Raw genomic sequence first — 14,512 nt, 5'->3', positions numbered from 1 at the left:
GTCTTAAATTCAGGATGAAAACTCTGTTCCCCTCATCTGAGAAGTGAACTCCATCTCCTCTGTAGATATCTTGCATGTAGTAACGCAAGTTATTGTTGTAGATGCAGCCCATTCCATGGTCTCTCATGTAAGCTGAAACAGACTTATTTACATGCTTCCTCGATTTCTCAATTTGTGGACAAAATTCGTTGGACCACCTCCATTTCTGTCTTTGGCATATATTGGAATATACCAAGGCAGTTTGAGGAAAAAAAGCCATCAATTGCTCAAAGGTGTCCTTTAAAAGCATTTCCAGACCTACCCCAGTCAAAGTGCCCAAGTCATTTCCTCCACAGTGTACAATTAACAGGTCAGGTTTTGGCAAATGCAAAAAGGTTTTCACCAATGGTATCAATTGGTGACATCTTAATCCTCTGTGGCCAATCCACTTGATTTCCACATTTTGTAAATTCAGGTTGTGTAAATTTCTGTTATCAGCATACCTTTGAGCCCAATGGATGTCACTATGTCCAACAATCCAGACAGAAAACATAGTGAGAGGAGGTTATGCTGCAGTCAGATGAAGTGTGGTAATGAAATGGCAGTTGAAACAGTAGGAGGAGTATGTAATGAAAAAAACTGTGGAGTTTCTGTGCTAATGAATCAGTAGCAGTGATTGGTGGATTTTGATTGCTGGAAACAGAAAGTTAGGGTGCATGGATGAGTTCTTTGAAAGATGTAATTTGAATGGTCAAGAAAAAATAATTTTATGAAAGATTGCACTGGATACGCAGGTGTACTGAGAGTTCAGAGTTCAATTGAAACATTGTTGTGTGAAGTTGCAAACATGAGAGGTCTTTCAGGAGGTGGTTGCTATGCAAAAAAGGCAGAAAGGGCAGAGGGGGGAAGGGTGTTCATTTGAAAAAAGTGAGGGAAGAGTTTTGATTGGGTGACATGAGAGATATGTGTGATAAATTACAGCATTTCTGTGCTTTTTTTGGCTGCAGCCTCTGGAGTGCATACCCTTTGCTCTTCTGAAGACAAATTGGTGTGTGTCTGAGTCTGTTTTGAAACGTAAAAAGTATTTGCTAAGGTGAGAAAAGATTCATTTAATTTAAATAGAGAATAGTATGCTTTAAGGAGAAAATTATGAAGAAAGTTGTCTATTTAAAATGTTGCTTTGTGTCAAGTGTTTTACAAATAGATTTTGTTTGTTTGAGTTACATAGCCATGTTACATAGGCATGTTAAAAGTGACGCAAAAATGGTGCAAGGGCCTTAAAAAAACGCTTTCATGTGTCTTAGGGCTGAATGTAGGTATATAATTACTTTACATTTACATTTACATTACATTATATTACATTACATTACAAGACATTTCCTTGTGGTGCAAGGTCCTTGTAAATACGCCCCCATGTGTGCTTGGCAAATTTAGATTTTGATTCTTTGAGTTACATAGACATGTTAAAAGTGACGCAAAAATGGTGCAAGGGCCTTAAAAAAACGCTTTCATGTGTCTTAGGGCATTTTAAGTCACTTCCCCATGAATGTAGGTATACAATTACTTTACATGATGTGTTTAAAAACGTTTTTTGAAATCAATTAGGTTTCTTGATATGTACTGCTAGAGTTTCATAGGTTGCTTGGGGCATATTTACAAGGCCTTTGAGTTCCTTTGATGTTATTTTTCCCATTTTAATTTAAGACATTTCCTTGTGGTGCAAGGTCCTTGTAAATACACCCCCATGTGTGCTTGGCAAATTTAGATTTTGATTCTTTGAGTTAAATAGACATGTTAAAAGTGACGCAAAAATGGTGCAAGGGCCTTAAAAAACCGCTTTCATGTGTCTTAGGGCATTTTAAGTCACTTCCCCATGAATGTAGGTGTACAATTACTTTACATGATGTGTTTAAAAACGTTTTTTGAAATCAATTAGGGTTCTTGATATGTACTGCTAGAGTTTCATAGGTTGCTTGGGGCATATTTACAAGGCCTTTGAGTTCCTTTGATGTTATTTTTCCCATTTTAATTTAAGACATTTCCTTGTGGTGCAAGGTCCTTGTAAATACGCCCCCATGTGTGCTTGGCAAATTTAGATTTTGATTCTTTGAGTTACATAGACATGTTAAAAGTGACGCAAAAATGGTGCAAGGGCCTTAAAAAAACGCTTTCATGTGTCTTAGGGCATTTTAAGTCACTTCCCCATGAATGTAGGTATATAATTACTTTACATGATGTGTTTAAAAACGTTTTTTGAAATCAATTAGGTTTTTTGATATGTAGTGCTAGAGTTTCATAGGTTGCTTGGGGCATATTTACGAGGCCTTTGAGTCCCTCTGATGTTATTTTTCCCATTTTAATTTAAGTCATTTCCCCGTGGTGCAAGGTCCTTGTAAATACGCCCCCATGTGTGCTTGGCTAATTTAAGTACTGATAGGGTGTGCTTCTACATAGGACCTGTGTTGTGTTTTCAAATTATGACCAGAAAATTGTTTTGTTTTTTTTTAAAACACTTTTCACATTTAGGAGAAGGTGATATTGGTGTCTGCTTCTTTAAATAAATATTGAACTGAGAAATATTAAACTGAGGCTTCTGTAAGTGTCAAGGGAGGTGAGTAATGTACATTGCTCTGTTGTATACAGTCCTCATCTTCTGCGTACTCTTGGATATGCTAGACTACATCTGCACAATGAGATAACTAAGCTGAGGAAACACAGGTGATGTGATTGTGAATTGAGCAAAAATATTTCCACGTTTTTCAATGACATCACCTGTGTTTCCTAACATTATGAATCACATTGTGCAGATAAGGTTTAGGCCTGTCCAGGAAGATAGAGCAGGTCTGGCCTTTGTTCAAGAGTGCAATGGACATGACTCACTTCATTGGTAGGCCTGCACATGTATTATCTCCTCTGTACTCATCAATAAGCCTAAATTTCATCTGCAACCCTGAGTAGGCCTCACCTCAAACAAACCTCTGGATAGGCCACACCCTATCGTCATCTTGAATTAATCATTTAAAATGTTAGGGGCAGATTTATGATGGCCGTGCGCCTCTTTTGCGCCGCCGTTGCGTCACTTTTGTGACGCAGCAGCAGTGCAAAAGATGCACCATGTTGCAAGATAGGCCTCACTTCATCTGCAACAAGATACCGTCAGTTTAAAATGTATATATTTAGGACTGTGTAGGGGGCATGGAGAAGCTGAGGCTTCTGTAAGTGTCAAAGTTGTTGCATACAGTGCTCACCTTCTGCGTACTCATTCATATGCTAGACTACTTCTGCACAATGAGATACCTAAGCAAAGGAAACACAAGTGATGTGATTGTGGAATGAGCAAAAAAAATTGCAAGTTTTTCAATTACATTACCTGTGTTTCCTAACATTACGAATCACATTGTGTAGATGCCTCACTCAGTCTGTATCTGACACTCTTTCCTTCACTTCCTCTGTCTCCTCTCTCCCTCACTCTGTTTTCCTTATTCACCCTTTCCTTATATAGTTTACCCTACTCACTTTCTTTTACTAGCTTACACAACTTCAATTTAGTTTTCTCTTCTATCCTTCTTTTCTGTCACTGAAAGTATCTTCCTTTTTTTTCTCTTAGTAATTTACTCTATTTCATTTTCTTTTTGTCTCTGACTGTCTATCACCGTTTCTTTCTCTTTTTTTCTGCATGTTTATCTCTAACTTTATTTCTTTGCAAAATTGGATGATTATCAATATTTTCCCTTGTCTTTTCTACTTTTTAAATACATGTTTTAATATTTTTCAAAATTTTGTTTTTTCTTTCACAGATTGAGAGTATAAAAATAACAAGTGACTAAGTTAACGACAATTATAAGGTAAGTGTTTTGTACTCTTTTCGTTACATTTCTATCACATTTAACTTCTATTAGTTCCACTGCTTCATTTCTTTAACCGTCAGTTTCCTGCCTTTGCTACTTCCCTCATTCCTTTTTCTTTTACTTACTTACTGTACTCCTTCCACTCCTTTTCTCAGTCCCTCTGTTCTCATAGTTTCTCACTCCTGTTCACTCACTCCGTCTCTATTACTCTCACTATCTCTGACTCATCACTCTTTCACTACTTGTTCATTATGCTTTCTCCCTGTAGTTCAAACACACTAAGGAGCATATTATCAACACAGGCAATAAAATTATCACTGCTTTTATCGGCAGAAAACTGCTGCAAAAGCGGCTTTAGCGGCAGTTTTCTTCCGCAAAAGCGGCTTTAGCGGCAGTTTTCTGCCGATAAAAGCAGCGATAATTTTATCGCCTGTGTTGATAATATGCCCCTATGTTATTTACATTTCTTTGCTGTTTTAATCATTCCTTTTATGTCACTTCTCCTTTTCTGCTTTCTGTTTTTTCTTTCTGTTATTCCACATGTTTTAACCTTAGTCACTGTCATACATCTTGTTTTATTCCTATTTGCTTTTGCTCACTGTTTTCTTAACACTTTCCCTCAGGGTTGTTCTTTTAGTCCGGTTCTATGAATACCTCTCATTCCACATCCTTTACTGTTTTTCTTCTTAATTTAAACGTTCACTCACATTCTCTAAGAAATTCTTGTTTATTATTCTTCTACTCTCCTTTTTTTTCTTTCACTTCCTTATCTATTTTGTTTTTCACAATTATACCCTCTTACATCTTTTCTTCGGTAAATAGATCTATTAAACAGTATCTCTGTGTTACTCCCTCTAGCTGTCTTTCTTTTAATATTACTCTCTGTTTCCTTCCCTTATACTTTCTTTTCTTTTTAATTTTTTTTTTGGTTCGCTTCCGGTTCGCGTACCGGCGAGCGAACCGGGAAGCGAACCAAAAGAAATAGAGGTTGCCAGAGTGCTAAACATTCTAGCAATTATTTTTTAAAGGGGAGGTAGTTCTGAAAAGAACTTTTTTTATTGTTTTTGTTGTTTTATATTTTTTTTATTATTTTTCTGAACATTTTTTTACTTTTTTTGTATTTTTTGAACGGTTTTATATTTTTTTTGTTTTTTTTGAGGGGGAACAACGAAAAACAGGCATTAGAAAGGGCTCAACAGGAGCAAAAAAAGAATATATTTTTTGGGGCGTTTTCAGCACTTGTGGTTTTCAAATGCTCTGTTTATCAAATTGATACTCATATTTGCACATGAGAGTAGGTCACTACAATAAAGGCACACTATCTTCATGTGCACAAAATTCTGTTGGATGTTTAGGACCGTTTCCCTCGCCTCTGGTCCCGGCAGAGTTACCTGTGCCGATGTACTGGCCACAGGAGTTGGTGGGTTGTCTTGGAGGTGACGCATCTCTGCAACGCTGTAATTCAGTGGATGCCAACTCTGCATATGACGGTGCATAGTATAGTTACCATAACTATACTTTTTGTCTGTACCTCTAGATAAAACATCTTTACAAATGAGGCATGTCACATGTCGGGCATTCACTTTTTTTTTAATGTGAATGTGTGCTTAAATTGCCGTATAATTTTAAGAAGGAATTTACATGTTGAAAGAGGTCTGGTAAATGGATCAATGGGTAATGTTGTTGATTTTGTGAAATACAGAAATAGAGATGGAATTGAATTTTTAAAAATTAAATTTGATGGCATTGAGGAAGTACAGCTAATTGGTCGTTGCTCTGCTAGGTTTTTGCTTGTAAAAGACTTATATGTTCGCCGTAAGCAGTTTCCTGTTTGCTTGGCATATGCAGTGACAATCCATTAATCACAAGGTTTAAGTGTAGACAGTGCATTGGTGAATATTGGCAGTTCTGTGTTCAAGGAGGGTATGGCATATGTGGCATTGTCACGAGTCAGAACTTTATCGGGATTGTACTTGATTGAGTGTGATGTCACAAACATTTGTGCGGATCTAGATTGTGTTAAGGAATACAATAGGTTAAGAAGAGAGTATGCGCCACATTTGCCTCAATATCCTTTGTTTGAGAAACGTGTGGTAGGCCGGAAACGAAGAAATGTGACCAATAGTAGGGAGGTTGTAGCAAAAAGACGAAAAGTCGATGAACCTGAAATTATAAGCAGGAAAAAAATGGATTCTGTTGAAGATGTTGTTGGTTTTCAATTTGAAAATAGTTCTGGTGTCAACTGCTATGCTAATGTAGTGGTTAATGTTGTCTTTTCTCTAGAAACTTTGAAAGAAGAGATTGTGGTCAATTCGGATCAACGATTTTGCAGTTTGTTGAATTCTGTGTTAGAGAAATGTAGCACTGATAGAACAAAAATAGAAAGTGTGTCTGAAATTTGAAATCTGATAGACAAATGTTCAGGTCAAATGCAATTCTCTCAAAATATTCAGCAAGATTGTCAGGAGTTTTTAATGTATATGCTTGATGTATTGCAAGATGAAGGTGTAGATGTAGATCATCTGTTTGGCCTTTCTTATCAATGGCAGCATGACTGCGAGAACTGTAGGGTATCAAGTACTACTAGTGTAGAGTCTGAAAGATTTATATATTTAACTTTGCTAGACAGTAAATCAGTGTCCTTTAGTAAGCTAGTAAAAGCAGCTGATCACAACATGGAGTGTAGCCAATGTAAGTCTGCAATGTTCTCCACATTATTTATACGAACATATGGCCAGATTGTCATTTTAATGTTCCAACGATGTAGGTCTGATGGAACAGAATTGACAACTTTAAATTTTGTGGCTTCGCAGTTGTCAATATCAGGAAGGACTTTTGTAACTGCAGCAATTATATATCATGACGGTCCTTCAACAACATCAGGACATTACACATCTTATTTAAAGTCTAGAAACGGCTGGTCATTCTGCAATGATTCTGTTTTAACTTTCAAAAAAAAATTGCCTTTTGACCTTAAAAATTCTTACCTGGTGTTTTTAAAACCAAAATTTTAGGGAAAGAATCTCGGGATCTGCTCTGAGGAATTTCAAGAGGTTCTAATGGCTCCTACACTATTTGGCCTTGAGGATAAGTGTAGTACAGAGTAAAAAGTTAAATGTGGAAATGTGGAACATGAGTGAGCAAGAAGGATGAGATATTACTAGTACAGGATTGTGAAAGTGATCTTGAACGTTTTCTTTCTAAAAGTTGCGGAAAAAGAAAATGACGGGATTTGCTTAGAAGAATTCCAAGAGTTATAAATGGCTCTTACACGATTTGGCCTTGAGGAAATGTGCGGTAGAGAGCGAGAAGTCATTTATTGTATGTAACATATTTGTCAAAACGATGGAGCTTTTCTTTCAGAAAGTGGCGGGCTGAAAATAATAGCAGCACAACAGAGTATAAGCTGTTCATAGGACATCCTTTGACGTCATGGAAAGTAAGTTACTTTTAAGGAGTTCTGATTTCTGATTGGTTATGTTATATGGGTTTTTTAAACACAATCATTTTGATTGTGTTTTTTTTCCCCGCTGTTATATGATGAATACCTTCAACTCAATGTTTTTAGTGAAATTTGATACATTCTGAGAACAGCAAAAATAAACCATTTAACATGTATAATTAATTCTGTACTTTTTGTATTTATGATATACATTGAGAACTGTGCAGGAGGCATGGAGAAACTGAGGCTTCTGTAAGTGTCAAGGGAGGTGAGTAATGTACATTGCTCTGTTGCATACAGTCCTCACCTTCTCCGTACTCTTGGATATGCTAGACTACATCTGCACAATGAGATACCTAAGCTGAGGAAATACAGGTGATGTGATTGTGGAATGAGCAAAAAAAATTGCACGTTTTTCAATTACATTACCTGTGTTTCCTAACATTACGAATCACATTGTGCAGATGAGGTTTAGGCTTGTCCAGGGACACAGAAGAGGTCTGGCCTTTGTTCAAGAGTGCAGTGGACATGACTCACTTCATTGGTAGGCCTGCACATGTATTATCTCCTCTGTACTCTTCAACAAGCCTAAATTTCATCTGCAACCCTGAGTAGGCCTCACCTCAAACAAACTTCTGGATAGGCCACACCTTATCGTCATCCTGAATCAATCATTTAAAATGTTAGGAGCAGATTTATGATGGCTGTGCGCCTCTTTTGCGCCGCCGTTGCGTCACTTTTGTGACGCAGCAGCAGTGCAAAAGATGCACCATGTTGCAAGATAGGCCTCACTTCATCTGCAACAAGATACCGTCAGTTTAAAATGTATATATTTAGGACTGTGTAGGGGGCATGGAGAAGCTGAGGCTTCTGTAAGTGTCAAAGTTGTTGCATACAGTGCTCACCTTCTGCGTACTCATTCATATGCTAGACTACTTCTGCACAATGAGATACCTAAGCAAAGGAAACACAAGTGATGTGATTGTGGAATGAGCAAAAAAAAATTCACGTTTTTCAATTACATTACCTGTGTTTCCTAACATTACGAATCACATTGTGTAGATGCTTCACTCAGTCTGTATCTGACACTCTTTCCTTCACTTCCTCTGTCTCCTCTCTCCCTCACTCTGTTTTCCTTATTCACCATTTCCTTATATAGTTTACCTTACTCACTTTCTTTTACTAGCTTACACATCTTCAATTTAGTTTTCTCTTCTATCCTTCTTTTCTGTCACTGAAAGTATCTTCCTTTTTTTTCTCTTAGTAATTTACTCTATTTCATTTTCTTTTTGTCTCTGACTGTCTATCACCGTTTCTTTCTCTTTTTTTCTGCATGTTTATCTCTAACTTTATTTCTTTGTAAAATTGGATGATTATCAATATTTTCCCTTGTCTTTTCTACTTTTTAAATACATGTTTTAATATTTTCAAAATTTTGTTGTTTCTTTCACAGATTGAAAGTATAAAAATAACAAGTGACTAAGTTAACGACAATTATAAGGTAAGTGTTTTGTACTCTTTTCGTTACATCCCTATCACATTTAACTTCTATTAGTTCCACTGCTTCATTTCTTTAACCGTCAGTTTCCTGCCTTTGCTACTTCCCTCATTCCTTTTTCTATTACTTACTTACTCTACTCCTTCCACTCCTTTTCTCAGTTCCTCTGTTCTCATAGTTTCTCACTCCTGTTCACTCACTCCGTCTCTATTACTCTCACTATCTCTGACTCATCACTCTTTCACTACTTGTTCATTATGCTTTCTCCCTGTAGTTCAAACACACTAAGGGGCATATTATCAACACAGGCAATAAAATTATCACTGCTTTTATCGGCAGAAAACTGCTGCAAAAGCGGCTTTAGCGGCAGTTTTCTTCCGCAAAAGCGGCTTTAGCGGCAGTTTTCTGCCGATAAAAGCAGCGATAATTTTATCGCCTGTGTTGATAATATGCCCCTATGTTATTTACATTTCTTTGCTGTTTTAATCATTCCTTTTATGTCACTTCTTCTTTTCTGCTTTCTGTTTTTTCTTTCTGTTATTCCACATGTTTTAACCTTAGTCACTGTCATACATCTTGTTTTATTCCTATTTACTTTTGCTCACTGTTTTCTTAACACTTTCCCTCAGGGTTGTTCTTTTAGTCCGGTTCTATGCATACCTCTCATTCCACATCCTTTACTGTTTTTCTTCTTAATTTAAACGTTCACTCACATTCTCTAAGAAATTCTTGTTTATTATTCTTCTACTCTCCTTTTTTTTCTTTCACTTCCTTATCTATTTTGTTTTTCACAATTATACCCTCTTACATCTTTTCTTCGGTAAATAGATCTATTAAACAGTATCTCTGTGTTACTCCCTCTAGCTGTCTTTCTTTTAATATTACTCTCTGTTTCCTTCCCTTATACTTTCTTTTCTTTTTAAATTTTGTTTTGGTTCGCTTCCGGTTCGCGTACCGGCGAGCGAACCGGGAAGCGAACCAAAAGAAATAGAGGTTGCCAGAGTGCTAAACATTCTAGCAATTTTTTTATAAAGGGGAGGTAGTTCTGAAAATAACTTTTTTTTATTGTTTTTGTTGTTTTATATTTTTTTTATTATTTTTCTGCATTTTTTTTACTTTTTTTGTATTTTTTGAACGGTTTTATATTTTTTTGGGTTTTTTTGGGGGGAACAACGAAAAACAGGCATTAGAAAGGGCTCAACAGGAGCAAAAAATATATATATTTTTTTGGGCGTTTTGAGCACTTGTGGTTTTCAAATGCTTTGTTTATCAAATTGATACTCATATTTGCACATGAGAGTAGGTCACCACAATAAAGGCACACTATCTTCATGTGCACAAAATTCTGTTGGATGTTTGGGACCGTTTCCCTCGCCTCTGGTCCCGACAGAGTTACCTGTGCCGATGTACTGGCCACAGGAGTTGGTGGGTTGTCTTGGAGGTGACGCATCTCTGCAACGCTGTAATTCAGTGGATGCCACCTCTGCATATGACGGTGCATAGTATAGTTACCATAACTATACTTTTTGTCTGTACCTCTAGATAAAACATCTTTACAAATGAGGCATGTCACATGTCGGGCATTCACTTTTTTTTTAATGTGAATGTGTGCTTAAATTGCCGTATAATTTTAAGAAGGAATTTACATGTTGAAAGAGGTCTGGTAAATGGATCAATGGGTAATGTTGTTGATTTTGTGAAATACAGAAATAGAGATGTAATTGAATTTTTAAAAATTAAATTTGATGGCATTGAGGAAGTACAGCTAATTGGTCGTTGCTCTGCTAGGTTTTTGCTTGTAAAAGACTTATATGTTCGCCGTAAGCAGTTTCCTGTTTGCTTGGCATATGCGGTGACAATCCATTAATCACAAGATTTAAGTGTAGACAGTGCATTGGTGAATATTGGCAGTTCTGTGTTCAAGGAGGGTATGGCATATGTGGCATTGTCACGAGTCAGAACTTTATCGGGATTGTACTTGATTGAGTGTGATGTCACAAACATTTGTGCGGATCTAGATTGTGTTAAGGAATACAATAGGTTAAGAAGAGAGTATGCGCCACATTTGCCTCAATATCCTTTGTTTGAGAAACGTGTGGTAGGCCGGAAACGAAGAAATGTGACCAATAGTAGGGAGGTTGTAGCAAAAAGACGAAAAGTCGATGAACCTGAAATTATAAGCAGAAAAAAAATGGATTCTGTTGAAGATGTTGTTGGTTTTCAATTTGAAAATAGTTCTGGTGTCAACTGCTATGCTAATGTAGTGGTTAATGTTGTCTTTTCTCTAGAAACTTTAAAAGAAGAGATTGTGGTCAATTCGGATCAAAGATTTTGCAGTTTGTTGAATTCTGTGTTAGAGAAATGTAGCACTGATAGAACAAAAATAGAAAGTGTGTCTGAAATTCGAAATCTGTTAGACAAATGTTCAGGTCAAATGCAATTCTCTCAAAATATTCAGCAAGATTGTCAGGAGTTTTTAATGTATATGCTTGATGTATTGCAAGATGAAGGTGTAGATGTAGATCATCTGTTTGGCCTTTCTTATCAATGGCAGCATGACTGCGAGAACTGTAGGGTATCAAGTACTACTAGTGTAGAGTCTGAAAGATTTATATATTTAACTTTGCCAGACAGTAAATCAGTGTCCTTTAGTAAGCTATTAAAAGCAGCTGATCACAACATGGAGTGTAGCCAATGTAAGTCTGCAATGTTCTCCACATTATTTATACGAACATATGGCCAGTATGTCATTTTAATGTTCCAACGATGTAGGTCTGATGGAACAAAATTGACAACTTTAATTAAAAATGTTGTGGCTTCGCAGTTGTCAATATCAGGAAGGACTTTTGTAACTGCAGCAATTATATATCATGACGGTCCTTCAACAACATCAGGACATTACACAGCTTATTTAAAGTCTAGAAACGGCTGGTGATTCTGCAATGATTCTGTTTTAACTTTCAAAAAAAAATTGCCTTTTGACCTTAAAAATTCTTACCTGGTGTTTTTAAAACCAAAATTTTAGGGAAAGAATCTCGGGATCTGCTCTGAGGAATTTCAAGAGGTTCTAATGGCTCCTACACTATTTGGCCTTGAGGATAAGTGTAGTACAGAGTAAAAAGTTAAATGTGGAAATGTAGAACATGAGTGAGCAAGAAGGATGAGATATTACTAGTACAGGATTGTGAAAGTGATCTTGAACGTTTTCTTTCTAAAAGTTGCGGAAAAAGAAAATGACGGGATTTGCTTAGAAGAATTCCAAGAGTTATAAATGGCTCTTACACGATTTGGCCTTGAGGAAATGTGCGGTAGAGAGCGAGAAGTCATTTATTGTATGTAACATATTTGTCAAAACGATGGAGCTTTTCTTTCAGAAAGTGGCGGGCTGAAAATAATAGCAGCACAACAGAGTATAAGCTGTTCATAGGACATCCTTTGACGTCATGGAAAGTAAGTTACTTTTAAGGAGTTCTGATTTCTGATTGGTTATGTTATATGGGTTTTTTAAACACAATCATTTTGATTGTGTTTTTTTTCCCCGCTGTTATATGATGAATACCTTCAACTCACTGTTTTTAGTGAAATTTGATACATTCTGAGAACAGCAAAAATAAACCATTTAACATGTATAATTAATTCTGTACTTTTTGTATTTATGATATACATTGAGAACTGTGCAGGAGGCATGGAGAAACTGAGGCTTCTGTAAGTGTCAAGGGAGGTGAGTAATGTACATTGCTCTGTTGCATACAGTCCTCACCTTCTCCGTACTCTTGGATATGCTAGACTACATCTGCACAATGAGATACCTAAGCTGAGGAAATACAGGTGATGTGATTGTGGAATGAGCAAAAAAAATTGCACGTTTTTCAATTACATTACCTGTGTTTCCTAACATTACGAATCACATTGTGCAGATGAGGTTTAGGCTTGTCCAGGGACACAGAAGAGGTCTGGCCTTTGTTCAAGAGTGCAGTGGACATGACTCACTTCATTGGTAGGCCTGCACATGTATTATCTCCTCTGTACTCTTCAACAAGCCTAAATTTCATCTGCAACCCTGAGTAGGCCTCACCTCAAACAAACTTCTGGATAGGCCACACCTTATCGTCATCCTGAATCAATCATTTAAAATGTTAGGAGCAGATTTATGATGGCTGTGCGCCTCTTTTGCGCCGCCGTTGCGTCACTTTTGTGACGCAGCAGCAGTGCAAAAGATGCACCATGTTGCAAGATAGGCCTCACTTCATCTGCAACAAGATACCGTCAGTTTAAAATGTATATATTTAGGACTGTGTAGGGGGCATGGAGAAGCTGAGGCTTCTGTAAGTGTCAAAGTTGTTGCATACAGTGCTCACCTTCTGCGTACTCATTCATATGCTAGACTACTTCTGCACAATGAGATACCTAAGCAAAGGAAACACAAGTGATGTGATTGTGGAATGAGCAAAAAAAATTGCACGTTTTTCAATTACATTACCTGTGTTTCCTAACATTACGAATCACATTGTGTAGCTGCTTCACTCAGTCTGTATCTGACACTCTTTCCTTCACTTCCTCTGTCTCCTCTCTCCCTCACTCTGTTTTCCTTATTCACCATTTCCTTATATAGTTTACCTTACTCACTTTCTTTTACTAGCTTACACATCTTCAATTTAGTTTTCTCTTCTATCCTTCTTTTCTGTCACTGAAAGTATCTTCCTTTTTTTTCTCTTAGTAATTTACTCTATTTCATTTTCTTTTTGTCTCTGACTGTCTATCACCGTTTCTTTCTCTTTTTTTCTGCATGTTTATCTCTAACTTTATTTCTTTGTAAAATTGGATGATTATCAATATTTTCCCTTGTCTTTTCTACTTTTTAAATACATGTTTTAATATTTTTCAAAAATTTGTTGTTTCTTTCACAGATTGAAAGTATAAAAATAACAAGTGACTAAGTTAACGACAATTATAAGGTAAGTGTTTTGTACTCTTTTCGTTACATCCCTATCACATTTAACTTCTATTAGTTCCACTGCTTCATTTCTTTAACCGTCAGTTTCCTGCCTTTGCTACTTCCCTCATTCCTTTTTCTATTACTTACTTACTCTACTCCTTCCACTCCTTTTCTCAGTTCCTCTGTTCTCATAGTTTCTCACTCCTGTTCACTCACTCCGTCTCTATTACTCTCACTATCTCTGACTCATCACTCTTTCACTACTTGTTCATTATGCTTTCTCCCTGTAGTTCAAACACACTAAGGGGCATATTATCAACACAGGCAATAAAATGATCACTGCTTTTATCGGCAGAAAACTGCTGCAAAAGCGGCTTTAGCGGCAGTTTTCTTCCGCAAAAGCGGCTTTAGCGGCAGTTTTCTGCCGATAAAAGCAGCGATAATTTTATCGCCTGTGTTGATAATATGCCCCTATGTTATTTACATTTCTTTGCTGTTTTAATCATTCCTTTTATGTCACTTCTTCTTTTCTGCTTTCTGTTTTTTCTTTCTGTTATTCCACATGTTTTAACCTTAGTCACTGTCATACATCTTGTTTTATTCCTATTTACTTTTGCTCACTGTTTTCTTAACACTTTCCCTCAGGGTTGTTCTTTTAGTCCGGTTCTATGCATACCTCTCATTCCACATCCTTTACTGTTTTTCTTCTTAATTTAAACGTTTGTCAGGTCCGCTCCACAGGATCCGAGTGATGAACATAAAGCCCACCTCCAAACGTCACAAACACTCTGACTTTGTGTTAACAGAGG

The sequence above is a fragment of the Lissotriton helveticus genome, chromosome 7 (genome assembly GCF_964261635.1).
Source record: "Lissotriton helveticus chromosome 7, aLisHel1.1, whole genome shotgun sequence".
NCBI classification, from domain to species: domain Eukaryota; kingdom Metazoa; phylum Chordata; class Amphibia; order Caudata; family Salamandridae; genus Lissotriton; species Lissotriton helveticus.
Note: the sequence above shows the minus strand (reverse complement) of the source record.